Raw genomic sequence first — 15323 nt, 5'->3', positions numbered from 1 at the left:
GAAATTGGAAAATTCAAATTCTCTAGAAACACAAAACTTACCAAGACTGAATCACACACACACAAAAAATCTGAATAGACCTTATGACTTGTAAGGAAATTAAACCACCAACTGAAAACCTCCCAATAAAGAAAAGCTCTGGACCTGATGGTTTCACAGGTAAATTCCAAACATTTAAAGATTAACACTAATTCTTCTCAAACTTTTATCAGACATTTGAAGAGAAGGGAGTATTTCCTAACTCATTCTGAGAAGCCAGTATTGGCCTGATATCAGCAGGACAGTTCTCTGGGTGGCCTTGGACTGACACAGTTCTCCCTTCTTTCTTACTTGTAGTTCAGTAATAACTATAGAATGTGCTGGGAGTGTAATATTCTGAGACAGGGAGGAACCGGTCAGAAAAGCCCAGGTCCTGATCCAGTCCCCACCTCCAGAGACAAGACATCCTTCAACACTTTCGCTCAGCATGTCACGTCACCCCAGTATGTCATGTCACCCCAAGGAAATCAAACCCAGGGTGGGGTACATTCCAGGTTGCCTCAGCTGCAGTGCAAAAGGAGCACACACAGATGAGACTCCATGCATCCTGAGCAGCTTTTCTGAACTTTGGAAGACCAGATCATAATGAATGTGAGGCTTTTGTTGTCCCTTGCTGCTTTTCTGTAAGTAACAAGCCCACTTCATATAATTTGTTATATGTGTGTGTTCTGTCTCATAAGACTCAGACAAGCTGGTAACTAGTGTAGTGAATCTGCTTCACAATGCCAAAGCCAGAGAAAGACACAAGAAACGTGCAGACCAATCTCCCTCAATAACTTTGATGCAAAAATTCAACAAAATACTATTAGCAGACAGAATTAAGAAGCATTTTTAAATGTGTATGTGCCACGTCTGTATTAATCCAATCTCACATTGCTATAAAAACCGGGAAAAGTTTCATGAGATTAGATTTGGCAATGATTTTTTTGGATGTGGCACCAAAGGCACGGGCAACAACAACAAAAAAGACCAGTTGGACTTCACAAAAAGTAGGTTTCTGTGCCTCAAAGGACACTATTAAGAGAGTGAAAAGTCAACCTATGGAATGAGAGAAAATATTTGCAAATTATATGTCTAACAAGGGAGTGATATCCAGAATACACAGAGAACCACTGAAACTCAACAAAACAGTTAAAAAATGGACAAAGATCTTAAATAGATATGTCTCTAAAGAAGATATACAAATGACCAATAAGCACATAAAGACAAGTTCAACTAATAATAGGGAACTGCAAATTAAAACCATAGTAAGATATCATCTCAGATCCACTAGGATGACTGTTACCAAAAAAAGAGAAAATAAATGTTGGTGAAGATGTGGAGAATTGTAACCCTTGTGCACCATTGGTGCAATACAAAATAGTACCACTGCTATGGAAAACAGCATGGCAGTTCCTCAGAAAACTTAGCAGGTTTATCATATGATCCAGTAATTCCACTTCTGGGTACACACACAGAAGGATTGAAAGCAGGGATTTGGACAGGTATTTGTATACCCACATTCACGGCAGCATTATATATAATGGCCAAAAGGTGGAAGTAACCCAAGAGTTCATTGATGGATGAATGGATAACAAAATGTGGTATATTTATATATACAATGGAATATTACTGAGCTGCAAAAAGGAAGGAAATTTTGACATACACTACAACATGGATGAACCTTGAGGACATTAAGTCTAATAAGTGAGTCACAAAAGGACAAATACTATGATTCCACTTGTACGAGATACCTAGAGTAGTCAATTTCACAGAGACAAAGAATGGTGGTTGCCAGGGGCTAGGGAGAGGGGAGTAAGGTATTTAATCAGTAGAGTTTCAGTTTTACAAGATGAAGAGTTCTGGAGATGGATGTCGATGAGGGCTGCATAATAACATGAATTTAGTATCACTGAACCGTACAGTTAAAAATTTGAGATGGTAGATTTTATGCATATTTTACCACAATAAGAACAACGGAAAAAATCCATCATGACCTGAGGGAACTTAGGGAGTTAGAGCAGGGATAAAATATGCACACATTGTATTAGAATGTGAAGGAGAATATGATGAATCTAATAATCACTAGCATTTATTGTGCTTTCTCCATGCCATCCATCAGAAAATGAGCTTTAAACAGTTTAAACCTCATAAAACTTGTAGAAGATAAGTACTATTATTTACTCCCATTTTACAGATGAAGATGCTGAGGCACAAGTCTCACAGCTGATAAAGAATGAAGCTAGGATCCAAATGCTAGTGAGTTTGGATCCAAGTCCAAGCTCTTAACCACTAAAGTATGTAACAACATGTACAGTAACTCTATCCTATGGGATCCTAACAAGGCCACATCAAATATTTTGGAAGACCAAAGGAAAGAGAAAGATATTCCAGCGGGGTAAGATTGACAGGGTGAGGCCTGTATCAGGGTGGTCTTAATGGAAGAGGTTTCATTTGAAAATAAACTTTAAAAGATGAGAATTTGAACTCACGGACATGGAGGGAGAAGCATGAGAGCACCAACAGAAGTAATCTACCAACAACACATGGTGGCCCTGATCAACACGCAGTCTAGATTAGGTTACACATGTTTCTGTCCCAAGCCCCACACTTCACTAGGCCCTAAAGGTCACAATAAGTTTATCAAAGAACAGTGGGCATCACTGTCACAGCATCTAATGCTCAGTGCTGGCTTAGTGCAATCTGTAATCCTAAACATCTACTCTGTGACACACCATTCAGGCCCCCATGAAATCTTTTTAATACCTCGTGTACATCCCTGAGACAAAATGCTACTGCATCCAAGCACAGCAAACGTCTGTGGATTGTGCCACCACCAATATCAGGGATGAGCGCTCCCTGGAACTGTGAAGTATGAGCTGTGGAGGCACTTGGGTAAGAGAAAAGACAGACAATCATATAAAGGAGAACTGAAAAAAAAAAAATCAACTTTCCACTTGAGGAATTTATTTAAAAGACTGTTAGGGCAAGCCCGTGGAAATGCATTAACTTAGCTGAAAATCCGGGGGTATTTTTTCTACCACATAGAGCATGTAGTTTAAATTTGTTACTAGGAGACACAGTTATATCTGTGCCTAGAATTATGTCAATTTTTAGAAAAAGATTAAAATATTTTATGGATCTGCTAAAAGAGAACATTTGATGAAACATCAGATTTCACACTGAAACCACTTTCACATACTCAAAGGACTGTTGACAAAATGCTATTAAAGTAGATTTAGCTTGGAAAAAGTAAAAGATGTATTAAATAAGTAAAACAGGATCCTCAAAGAGTAAAATTGTGGGAAAAAATTTTTAAAAAGAAATAAAAAGAATGAAATTGTGATCTTGGGAGAAAATAAAAATAATTTTGAATAAGCACCATCTATAGTTATTTAGTATGAACTATTTTTTACTATTACCACACAAAAAAGGAATCTACGCTTGCCTAATTTACATTAACAACTGAAGTATTACAGGTTTTAGAAACTGCTTTTCCCAAATAAAAATGCATGTGACATATACAACAAAAATGGCATTCCAGTGAAATATAAAGAAACCGAAACAATAAAACAAAAATGTTTTACATGACTATGAAAGAGAAGATTCACATGCAAGTACTCCCAAACTAACTTGTTTATAAACCATTTTTTGACCATTACAGGTCAGGGTATAATCTTGATTGAAGGAGGTCAGAACAAATTGAGGAAAATACTGCTTTTAAGGAGGTTTCCTTATAATATCTGAGAATTGAAAAATTTGAAAGAACAGTTCAAGAAATACTGTATGATCTAGATACTGCTTTAAGAGACAGGGAAAATTGTAATATAAGGAATATTTATACAATAAGGCTGAGATAATTTGTAATTTTCTGTGATACTGTTTTCAGTAAGTCTCAGTAATTATCAATAGGTTCTTGGAAACTATAAGTTTCAGTGAAACTACACAAAAGCCGTTTTTTGTCCTCATCAACATTATAACAAAATGATGTAGAACCAGTGACGACATTCGAGGGCCTGTATATTTTACCTAAAGCTGCAGTTTCCAAGAACTTCTCCACAATGTTAACTGAGGGCTTTCTGTACATGTGGCCTCATTACAGGTGAATGTAGTAGGTAAAATGAATACTTAAATGTGACTATTTAGCCTACCACAGGCCTTTTAGATTCAGAAATGAACCTAAATGTTGCTTGACAATTCCAAGTGCAACTCCTTATCAGAGCAGTTTCTCCAAATCAAAGTTGATTTGGAAAATAAATGCATAGAATCATGTAAGTTACAAATGTCTTTATTCAAACGTCACTGACACAAATAGAACACGCAGAAATATGCAATAATTAAATTCAGTGATCTTTGATATTTTTGCCAGCTTCTAGTCATAAAAACCATGACTTTAAATATACCTTATTTTGTGTTATAATGGTCTATTTTGTCAAGTTAGGAAGATAGAGCATATTTTAAACACTTTATTGGTGTGATATGGAACTTTTATTTGGAGACATATGGTATGTGATACTTCTGCCCCAGACCCTAGAAACTTTGGGAGGGGGCTGGCTCCCAACCTGCATTCAGCACCCCTAAAAAGAATAAAGCCCACAGTGGGAAAGGGATAAAGACATATCTGTTTCCCCTCTATGCAAGGAGAAGAGTAAGCAGCCCTCAAAGCCAGTTCACTTCCCATATGGTTTGATTTACTCTTATTTTCTCCACCTGGGCTTCTTTCTGGTCTGAGTCCGGCGGGATGACAGATACATCACTGTCTGGCTAGCCCACAGCTTCCGGCAGAACAGGAATAGGGGAGGGTTTCCCAGGGAAAATACGCTGTGAGATGCTATCCAAGTGAAAAATATGCAGCCCCCAAACTCCACCTTCATTAGCCAGAATAAAACCAAGGGATTTCTGCCTTTTGGAGTTTCAGACTGACAGGAAAAGAGGAAATCAAAGAGTCCCTGGTTGGAACTTTTCTAATAGGCTTTCTGGCAAGAAGCCAAACCCAGGAATGAGCTGGAGAAAGTAAACTGGGTTGAACTGTAATGGGGAGGGGGCTGACCGTAGGCAGGGCAGCCTGGGTGCAGCCTGTCTACTAGCTACCACATATTCTCATGTCATATCACTCCGCCCCTCCCTGAGGAGCAAATACCATCCCCATTTCATACTCAAGGACTCAGAACACAATAGAGGTCAAGCAACCACACTGTCCACTCCCCTCCCCCTACCATCGCTCCCCTTCCCCCTCCCCACCTTCCGCTTTTCACAGACCAAGGCCTTCTATCATCCTTATAATGCCTTTTCCTCCTGGAAGCCTGGGTTCCAGCTGATCTGTGAAATATTCTCTAAGCACCTGTCTTTGACCTTCTTACTTCTTATCAAAATTATAATTCAATGTTAATTGTGTGATCATGTAATGAATACAGTCTAGGAGTATAGGGACTTCCTGTCTTGCTCACCATCATAGTGCCAGTGCCGTTCACAGCGAGTGACACATAAATGCTCCATGTATGTCATATGTCATCTAAATGAATCCATATCTCCCTGTTTCCTTCCCCTAAAAAAACAAAAAAAAAACCCTTCCTTAAAACAGCAGCTGGCCTAAGAGAGGAAAGGGCTAACTGGCACTGACTGTAAGTATTATGGGTATACTATATTGGGCTACAGAAAACAGGACTATGAAGGTAGGGTTGAGGCAGGAGGGACATGGACAAACACAGAAAGGGACAGAGTCAGGGCTGAACATGAGGTTTCGTGGTGTTAATTTTCTCTTTTGGAACCCTTTTCAACCAAGAAGGCAGGCAGAAGAGAGTAACTGGTTAAGATCTGGGTTGTTGAAAACTCAGCTCTGCCAGGAACTAGCAAGTTCTTAATCTTTGAGCATCTTTTTCCTTATCTGCAAAATAATAATAACAGTGATAATACCCGCTTCTTGGGTTGTTACAAGGAATGAATGATAGTATGTACGAATTGCCTTGGCGCGGTGCCCGGCACACCGTCCGTGATCAATAACTGGTGCTGATAGACAGAAAAGGGTTCAGTCAGCTGAAGGCACTTGTTCTTACCCTCTGCAGCCAGGTGTCACCGCCCCGTTTCCTCCTTTCCAACTCGGGTTTCCATTCAGGATTCCCCAGGGAAGGTGGAAGTATATCTTGGAAGATCTTGATCACCCCTAATCCCCATTCAGTCCAAAGCTATTTCCAACCGATTCAGGAATCAAAAAGCCTAGATGAGGAAGAAACCACCAGCTGGAGGGGATGATGGCAGAGCCCAGGAAGCCCAGAGGTGGGAAAGGGTCGCACCTGAGACCAGTGGAGAGAAGATCAAGTTCCCCATCTCAGCCCCTCCTTGGCAAACTCTTTAGCTCTGAAGAACCCAGAGTTCACTCTCAGGACCTGAAGCCTGAGGCCAGGAGTCTCTGGATAGGTCTTCTATGTGTGCATCTCCCTCCCTAGAAGAGGGAAGATGAGCCTGTGGGAGGCCTTTACTGTCTGAGGTTGACTGGTTACTAAAACTGGACTCACCTGTGACATGAGGGATCTCCCAAACCTCAGCCCAGACCTGGATGCTTCTCTGTCCTTTTTCCTTCCTTGCAGAGGAGGATGTGTAGGCAAATACACACACACACACACACACACACACAGCACTGGGAGTCACGAAACTCACATCTCATTCCAGCTTTTCTTTTTCTCCATCTTTATAATGGGCATAGTACCCCAGATGATCTCTAAGGACTCCTCCTGCCCTGGCAGTTTGAGATCTTCTGCACTGGAACCATGGATGGGAACCACAGCTGCCTTGGGGGAGATGGCAAGGGAAGGGGAACCCAAAACCCTAAAAGGAAAGCTCTAACCTTAGGGGATCCATGAGCACTCACAAACTACAGGCACGTATATATTTGTTTTGCCTTCTTCAGAAAACAGTGAGTCGTAGACAGCCTCAGATTCTCAAACTTCTGCTCTAAACTGGCAACATTTTTAAAGAGTCTATTTGGGAACTTTGGGGAACCCAGTACTCTCCTACTGTCTTGGTGAAAATGAGAGAGGGTGCAGCCCTGTTTCCTAACGCTGGTGTAACAAATTACCACCAACTTAACAGCAACACAAACGTATTATGGACACCAAAAGACATAAGTCTCTTAGTCACCTGATGAGAATCAATGTGTCGGCAAAGCTGGTTCTTTCTGGAGCACCAGGGAACAATTCGCTTCTCACTGTTTCTTGCTTCTAGAGGCTGTTGGCTCTTGACCGCATCACTTCCACCCCCGCTTCCATCCTCACATGACCTTCCCCGCTAACTCCGACCCACCTGCCTTCCACTTATAAGGACCCTTGTGATTACATTGGGTCCACCTGGAAAACCCAGGGTACTCTCCCTGTCTCGGGATTTTTAACTTAATCACATCTACAAAATCTCTTTTACAATGTAAGGTGACAAATTTACAGGTTTCAGGGATGAAGACATGGGTGGGGAATGTGAATATTCAGCCTACCAGAAGCCTTTTGAATAGTCATATCCTTTAACCCAGCAATTCCACTTGCAGAGTTTATCCTACAGGCTAAACTGTATAAAGAAGTAATGTCCCCACAACAGAATTTATAATATTTAAACCTGGAAACAAGCTGTTCTACTGATAATCAGTAGAAACGTAATGAAATAAGCTAGGAATATTTATACATTAGCATATTCCAAAAAGACGCAGTATTCTAAACATAAGTATATTCATATGTATAATATGAAAAAGTCTCTAAGTCAGTTGCTAGGAGAAAAGCAACCTGAAATAAAAGCTGTATAATGTGACTCCGGGTTGTGGTATGTATATGTAATTTCTGGATGGATATCACATAATCTGTTAATGGTGGTGACTACCTCTTGTGTGTAGGATAGCCAGGGTACTTTTATCCTTCATTTTACACCCTTCTGAACTGCACTTTATGTATTTTTTTAACCAATTATAACATACAATTTTAAAATTTTATGATTTGGCTGGGTGCCGTGGTTCATGCCTGTAATCCCAGCACTTTGGGAGGCTGAGGTGGGCATATTACTTGAGGCCAGGAGTTTGAGACCAGCCTGGCCAACATGACAAAACGCGTCTCTACGAAAAATGCAAAAATTATCCGGGCGTGGTGGCACGTGCCTATAAACCCAGCTCGTAGGGAGGTTGAAGCAGAAGAATCACTTGAACCTTGGAGGCAGAGGTTGCGGTGAGCCAAGATTGCGCCACTGCACTCCAGCCTGGGCCACAGAGGGAAACTGTGTCTCAAAAAATAAATAAATAAATAAATAAGTCTTGCCGAATTTCTTTTGGTCATTCCGAGAGCTGGAAATGTTCCATCTCTTACATGAATGGTAGTTACAAGGGTGTATGCATACATGAAAACCCACTATCTTCACACTTAACATTTGTGCACTATTCTCTGTGAAGTTCTGCCCTAATAAAAAATATACATTCAAAAATATAAGATGTTTTCCCCCCTTTGGCCAAAAGTCAAAGGTTATTGACTTGTATCCTTCTGAAATTCAGTGCAAAAGTGGTGTGTGCCTCTCTCTGGGCAAGTGTTGACCCCTTTTGTTGGATTCTTAAAGGAATTTGGAGCTCCTAAAAAGTTAGAAATTACCAATGAAGGCCTTCCCTAAAATAAAGACCACTTACTCCTGGTTCTATTGGGGTTTGACTGAAGGTCAGACTGCTCTGTCAGAACAGGATTGCCAGAAATGCAGGCCTTGAGATAGGTAGGCAGCAACATATTTAATGGGCTGGCTACAGAACAAACAGCTACATTTTTCTTTGGGGAGCAATATGCAGATAATTATCACCACTTAAGCTTTAGTGCATCTGTTTAAAAAGGCGTGGCTTTTTATTGGCCCAGTGCCTTTGTGTGCTGCCAATCCCGAGGTGGGCGGCTGTGTCCACACCCTGGTGGGCGGAGCTCTTCCCAGCCCTGCAGGCCTTTGCCCATCAGGACATCTGGCCTCGCACTGGCTGGGCGGAGGTCCTTGGTAGTAGAGGGGCAGCTTAACCCTCTGCCTCACCTGACAAGCCTGAAGAAAGCTTAATCCATGCTCTGGATTCCTCTGGGGTCCCTTATCCAGGCCCGGCCCGCAAACCAGAATTTCCAGTGTGACTGTGTTGGCAGAGAGTTAATGAGCAGCCGAGGAGGATGTGGCTGTCGCTGCTGTAGACTTGCCCAAGAGGGCAGGACAAAAGAACGGCAGGTCCTTAGTCTCTCTGCTTGGAACGAGGCAGGTGGGTAGGGCGCATCTCAGGAAGTGGAGGCCAGACATGAGATTGGAGGCCTCAAGGGAAGGGAATCCGGAAGCGGAAACCCTAACCCCATATATCGAGTTTATAAGGACGGATACCAGCCCCTGTGCTACATAAATGTTTTACATAAAAGAAGGAGCTCTGAAGCCAGGCTCAGCCAATTTGTAGCTGTGTGGTCCCCGGCAAGGTGCATATCTTCTCTCTGTGTTAGGATCCTCCTCCATAATATTCATAACAGTAGTACTACCCCCCAATATCCAGTTTAACTTCTAAGCTGGCCCCTGCCTAGCCCTCCAATTCTTTTTAAAGATTGAAATATAATCCACGTACCATGAAATGTATCCTTTTAAAGTGTACAATTCAGTGGTTTTTAGTATCTTCACAAAGTTGTGCAACAATTTCCACTAATTCCAGAACATTTTTTATTTTATATTTTATTTTGAGACGGAGTCTCCCACTGTCACCCAGGCTGGAGTGCAGTGGTGTGATCTCAGCTCACAGCCACCTCTGCCTCCCGGGTTCAAGCAATTCCCCTGCCTCAGTCTCCCAAGTAGCTGGGATTACAGGCACCCGCCACCATGCCTAGCTAATTTTTTGTATTTTTAGTACAGACGGGGTTTCACTATGTTGGCCAGGCTGGTCTTGAACTCCTGACCTCGTGATCCGCCCGCCTGGGACTCCCAAAGTGCTGGGATTACAGGCTTGAGCCACCGCGTCCAGCCCAGAACACTTTTATCATTCCAAAACCAAGGGTGCCCCCTAGCAGTCACTCTCCATTCTCCACTCCCCTCAGCCCCTGGGGTCATTCATTTACTTTTTGCCTTTGTTGATTTTCCTTTTCTGGAGATTTCATAGAAATGAAATCATATATGTGGCCTTCTGTGTCTGGTGTCTTCCGCTTAGCATAGTGCTTTCAAGGCTCATACATGTTGTCTGCCATGTGCGTCTCGGTACTTCATTGCTTTCTGTGGCTGCCGTGGTATGGATATGCCACATTTTGTTTATTCATTCATCAGTTAATAGATTTTTGGGATGTTCCCATTTTTTGGCTCTTATGAATAATGCTATGAACCAACAATCAGGCACAAGTTTTTGTGTGGACATAGGTTTTCATTCGTTTAAGTGTATAGTCGGGTTGGATAATTTTATCTTATACTATTCTCCCCTTCTGCATCATAAGGACCTTCTTTCTGTCCCTCAAGCAAACCAGGCTTACTCCCACCTCAGGGCCTTTGGCCTAGCTGTCCTTTCTGTCTGGAAGGCTATTCCCCCAGATCTCTGCATACAGTTCACTCCTTATCAGTCAGATCTCAGTTTAAATATCGGGGCCTCAGTGAGTCCTTCCCAGACCATTTTATTCCTTCTCTGACCCTTACCCTATTTTATTTTCTCTATATACATTATTACACTCTGATCTGTTTTTTTATTTCTTTACTTGTGTCGTATCTACCGCTTCTATTAATAGAACTGAGCTCCACGAGAGCAGGTGTCTTGTCTATTATGACATTAGCTATACCTAGCTGCTAGAACAGCGCATGGCATATAGTAAGCATGTATTAAACATTAGCTGTTATTCATAGCTCACAGCACACTTAGAAAGTAGGTACCATTATTATGCACGTGTTACAAATGAAGAAACTGAGACTCAAAGGAATTAAGTGACTTGGCCAAAATTATGCAAGTGGGAAGTGTCATAGCCTGGGTTTGGTGCCAGGACTGTCTGGCTCAAAAGCTGGTACTCCTTGTACGATGCTATACTACTTATTTCAGCTCTTTCTTCCAGACCGATCTAGCCTCACAAATTGTCAATTCCAACAAGGATTCCTCTGGGCTTAGGAGACAGGGAGAAGAAACAGAAATGTGGATATTGTCTGATCTGGTAGCACCAAGAGGCCTGGCCCTGGAGCTGGTGGGGGAGGGAGGATAGGAGCTCTCACCTCCTGAGAGCTTTGGCTGGAAAACAGGCCTCCCCAGAGCTGCAAGCCAAGGCCCGGCCTCCCTCCAGCAAGGCCCTGTGAGCCCCAGCAGGCAGCAGGCACTCTCACACAGCAGGCCTCCGGTACCGTGTATATTCAGGTGGACTTCCTTTTATGCAAAACTCCAACAGGCATACTGATAACTAACTTCATGCGTGGTGCTGTTCTAAATACTTCTCGTGTATTAACTCACTGGCTCCCCAAACTAGCATCATGAGGTATGTATCATATTACCTCATGTAACTGATGAGGAGACTGAGGCCCAGGATGGTTAAGCAAACTGCTCAAGGTCACAAGGCTAAAGAATGGTGGAGGCAAGATATAAACTCAGGTTATCTGACTTGAGATTCCTTCTTTTACTTGCCACTCTACCCTGCACCTCGGCAATGGATTTGAGAATAAGTCTTCATTTACAAAAGTATTTACCACTGGATAGCTATGTGACCTAAGCTCTAAACCCAAAGCTTTCTGGCCCTTAATTGCCTTATGTGCATAAACGGACAAGAATCAGCTTCTCTTCCATGTGTGTTCTTTAGAAAAAGATGCTAATATGTATTATGGCGGCGGGCAGGGTTAAGCTAAATTAGGTGGAACTCTTTGCAGCAGGATTTATCAGTGCCTTTAATATGCTAATGTACAATGGAACTCTTCAAGAGAGGGGTTGAGGACGTAGCATTTCTCAAACTTTATTGAACACAGAACAATGTGGAATAGTATCCCATGGAACATAGATTGGTAAACAGTCATTTTAAAAGCTTATTTGGGCTAGGCACAGTGGTTAATGCCTGTAATCTCAGCACTTTGGGAGGCTGAGACAGGAAGATCACTTGTGCCTGGGAGTTCAACACTAGCCTGGGCAACATAGCAAGACCCTGTCTCTTCAAAAAATTAATTTTAAAAAAATTAGCCAGGTGTAGAGGCAATCGCCTATAGTCCCAGCTACTTGGGAGACTGAGGCAGAAGGATCACTTGAGCCCAGGAGTTAGAGGCTGTAGTGAGCTATGACTGCCCCACTGTACTCCAGCCTGGGCAATATAGCAAGACCCAGTCTAAATATTAAAATAAAAATAGTTTGTTTGCAGGAAAAAAGTTATTTTTCCTGAGATCAGACAGAATTCTCTTCCTTTGCCCTATTTTCACCTGCTAGGAAAAGAGGAACTTATAAACAGTCATCCACTCCTTCAAGTCTGCAGGGACTTTTGGTTAGCATGGAGATAAGGAAAGGGAACTCGTTTGCTGAGCACCTACTATATACCAGCTCTGTGATCATGGCTTAGATTGTTTTTCATGATTCTCAAAACAGCCATTTGAAGCAGGCTTTATTTGAAGAAGGTGGGATAATGTTGCAGCTGAAAATGTAGGCTTTGGAGTCTGATAAACATGAGTTTGCATCTTAGCTATGTTACTTGTTAGCTATAGCTGTGTGAACTTGGGCAAGCCGCTTAACTGTTCTACGCTTCAGTTTTCTCCTTGGCAAAGTGGATAATACAATGTGTACCTAATATGGTTATCATGAGGCTTTGCAGATATAATGCATGAGAGGCACTTACTTAGCATCTGCACATAGGAAGTATACAGTAAGAAATCACTTCATTATTATCATTATCCTCATCATTATTCGTGTTTTACAGATCATACAGCAGAGACCCAGAAAGGGTAAGTAACTTGCCTAACGCCACACAGCTATTGTGTGTGGCCGAATTGAGATCCATACAGAATCCCAAACCTGCTCTTTCTCTCCAGGATCCCTGAAGGAGGCTAAGCCCATTTTATTTGAACTTGCAAATAAAACCTCTCTTCCTCTCCACGCCTCACATCACATGCCACTCGGGAGTGAGTGGGAATTTCCCCTTAGAATGCAGACCCTACCACCCATGCATAAGCGTTCAGACCCACTTGGCAACAGCATGCCCATGATCCAAGGCCCTGACAAATGGGCCTGGAGAACTGAGAAGGTCCTGAGCCTATGCGCCTCCCTTTATGAGCCTCTCTATACAGGGAGCATCCATGGCCAGTGCACATGTTATATGTAGAGGAAGCCACATGGCCCCGGCTGTCGACCTGGGATCTTCCAAGTCCTAGCGTACGTGGGGGATGCCTCTGTGGCTGTCACAGGGAAGGGGCAGCAGGGAGACAACATGGAGGCCAGGGGAGCAAGGTTCTAGGTTCTGGGCCTGAGTCAATGAAAGCAGTTGCTCTTGAAAGCAGTTTGTATGTTGTCCTTCCATGTAACTTTCTATTTGAAAAAGAGGTTTGCTGTCTACCCCCATACCACCACCAAAAAAAAAAAAAAAAAAAAAAAAAAAAAGGTTTTAAACACCACTGATCTAGTTCTTCATTTCCACTGTGCATATTGGGAAGACAGGCCCAGGTAGGAAGGAACTGCCGCAGGTCCCAGTGTGTTAGTGACAGAATAGAGAGTGGACCTGACATCTCCTGTCTCTTTTTATACCAGCCTGTCAAACAGCAGAGTCGGAGATGGTTGTTTTTGTTTTGTTTCGGTTTTTTTTTTTTTTTTTGAGACGGAGTCTCGCTCTGTCACCTAGTCTGGAGTGCAGTGGTGCGATCTCCGCTCACTGCAAGCTCCGCCTCCCAGGTTCACGCCATTCTCCAGCCTCAGCCTCCCGAGTAGCTGGGATGACAGGTGCCTGCCCCCACGCCCGGCTAATTTTTTCTATTTTTGGTTGAGACAGGGTTTCACCATGTTAGCCAGGATGGTCTCGATCTCCTGACCTCGTGATCCGCTCACCTCGGCCTCACAAAGTGCTGGGATTACAGGCGTGAGCCACCACGCCCGGTCATTTTCTTGTTTGTTTGTTTGTTTGTTTTTAACTGAAAGGAAAAACAGAACCTAAGTTTGTTGTTCATGTTCAAGTTGACTTTAGAATCAGTCTTCCCTCTGGCCGCACTCAAAGCTCACTGTGTTCCAACCCTCCCTGTTCCCGTATACCAAATGCTGTGGGTCCACACAGGCCCAGGGGATGAGCGTAACTACAGTCCTCCTCAATCCTCCACCAGGAGGTTTCTGCCCTCACTGTTGCCAGTGAGAAGCAAACGGCAGGGAACAGGGAAGACAGAGTGGCAGGTGCTTTGAGAACCTGCTTGAATCCCAGCTTAGCTACTTATTCTCCATGGGAACCTGAGCAAGTCACTTAACCTCACAAAGTCTCACTGCATCAGCTGTAAACTTTGGGTAACTTTATGAAGTTACCATGAAGGTATCCTAACATGGGGTTGCTGTAAGGCTCAGAGGCAATACACATAAAGAACCTGCAACACGGAAGTTGTGCAACAAGTAATAGTTCATATCAATATTATTGTTTTAACTACAGCTGGTTTTCGACAAGATCTGAAGTTCTTATACATACTTTAAGTGCATTAGGCTCTCTGTACACCCACATCAAGGCCAAGCAATGCTGCACTTCCTCATACCTGCGCTGGCCTGAGCCCTGCCCTCTGCAGTGATTTGACAGTCTTCCACCTGTAGGCAGATGTTCTGATGGGAGAATTCCACAGATGCTGTTGGATCAGCCTGAGAAGAAACTGGCTCTAGAATTAGTCTGCTGGGTTTCATTATGGCTCCACTATTTAATAGAAGACAAGTTTCTCAACCTCCCTGAGCCTCAGTTTTCTCATCTCTAAAATGCGAATAATAGCAGTCCCTAATTCCCAGGCTTGTTTTGAGGATTAAATGGGATAATACCTGTGAAAACCTCAGTGCCTTGACTCGTCTTTAAAAAGTAGCTAAAAACTATTAACTCATGACTTGTCCTAAAGTCTGTCCTTACTTCTCAGAAACAAAGCAAAGAAACAGGCTGAGTGCAGTGGCTCACGCCTGTAATCCTAGCACTTTGGGAGGCCGAGGCGGGTGGATCACTTGAGGTCAGGAATTTGAGACCAGCCTGGCCAACATGGTGTAACCCTCTCTCTACTAAAAGTATAAAAATTAGCTGGGCATGGTGGCACACGCCTGTAATCCCAGCTACTCTGGAGGCTGAGGTGAGAGAATTGCTTGAGCCTGGGGATTAGAGGTTACAGTGAACTGAGATCATGCCACTGCACTCCAGCCTGGG

This window comes from Mandrillus leucophaeus, unplaced genomic scaffold (genome assembly GCF_000951045.1).
Source record: "Mandrillus leucophaeus isolate KB7577 unplaced genomic scaffold, Mleu.le_1.0 Scaffold77, whole genome shotgun sequence".
NCBI classification, from domain to species: Eukaryota; Metazoa; Chordata; class Mammalia; order Primates; family Cercopithecidae; genus Mandrillus; species Mandrillus leucophaeus.
This window is presented reverse-complemented; position numbering follows the sequence as displayed.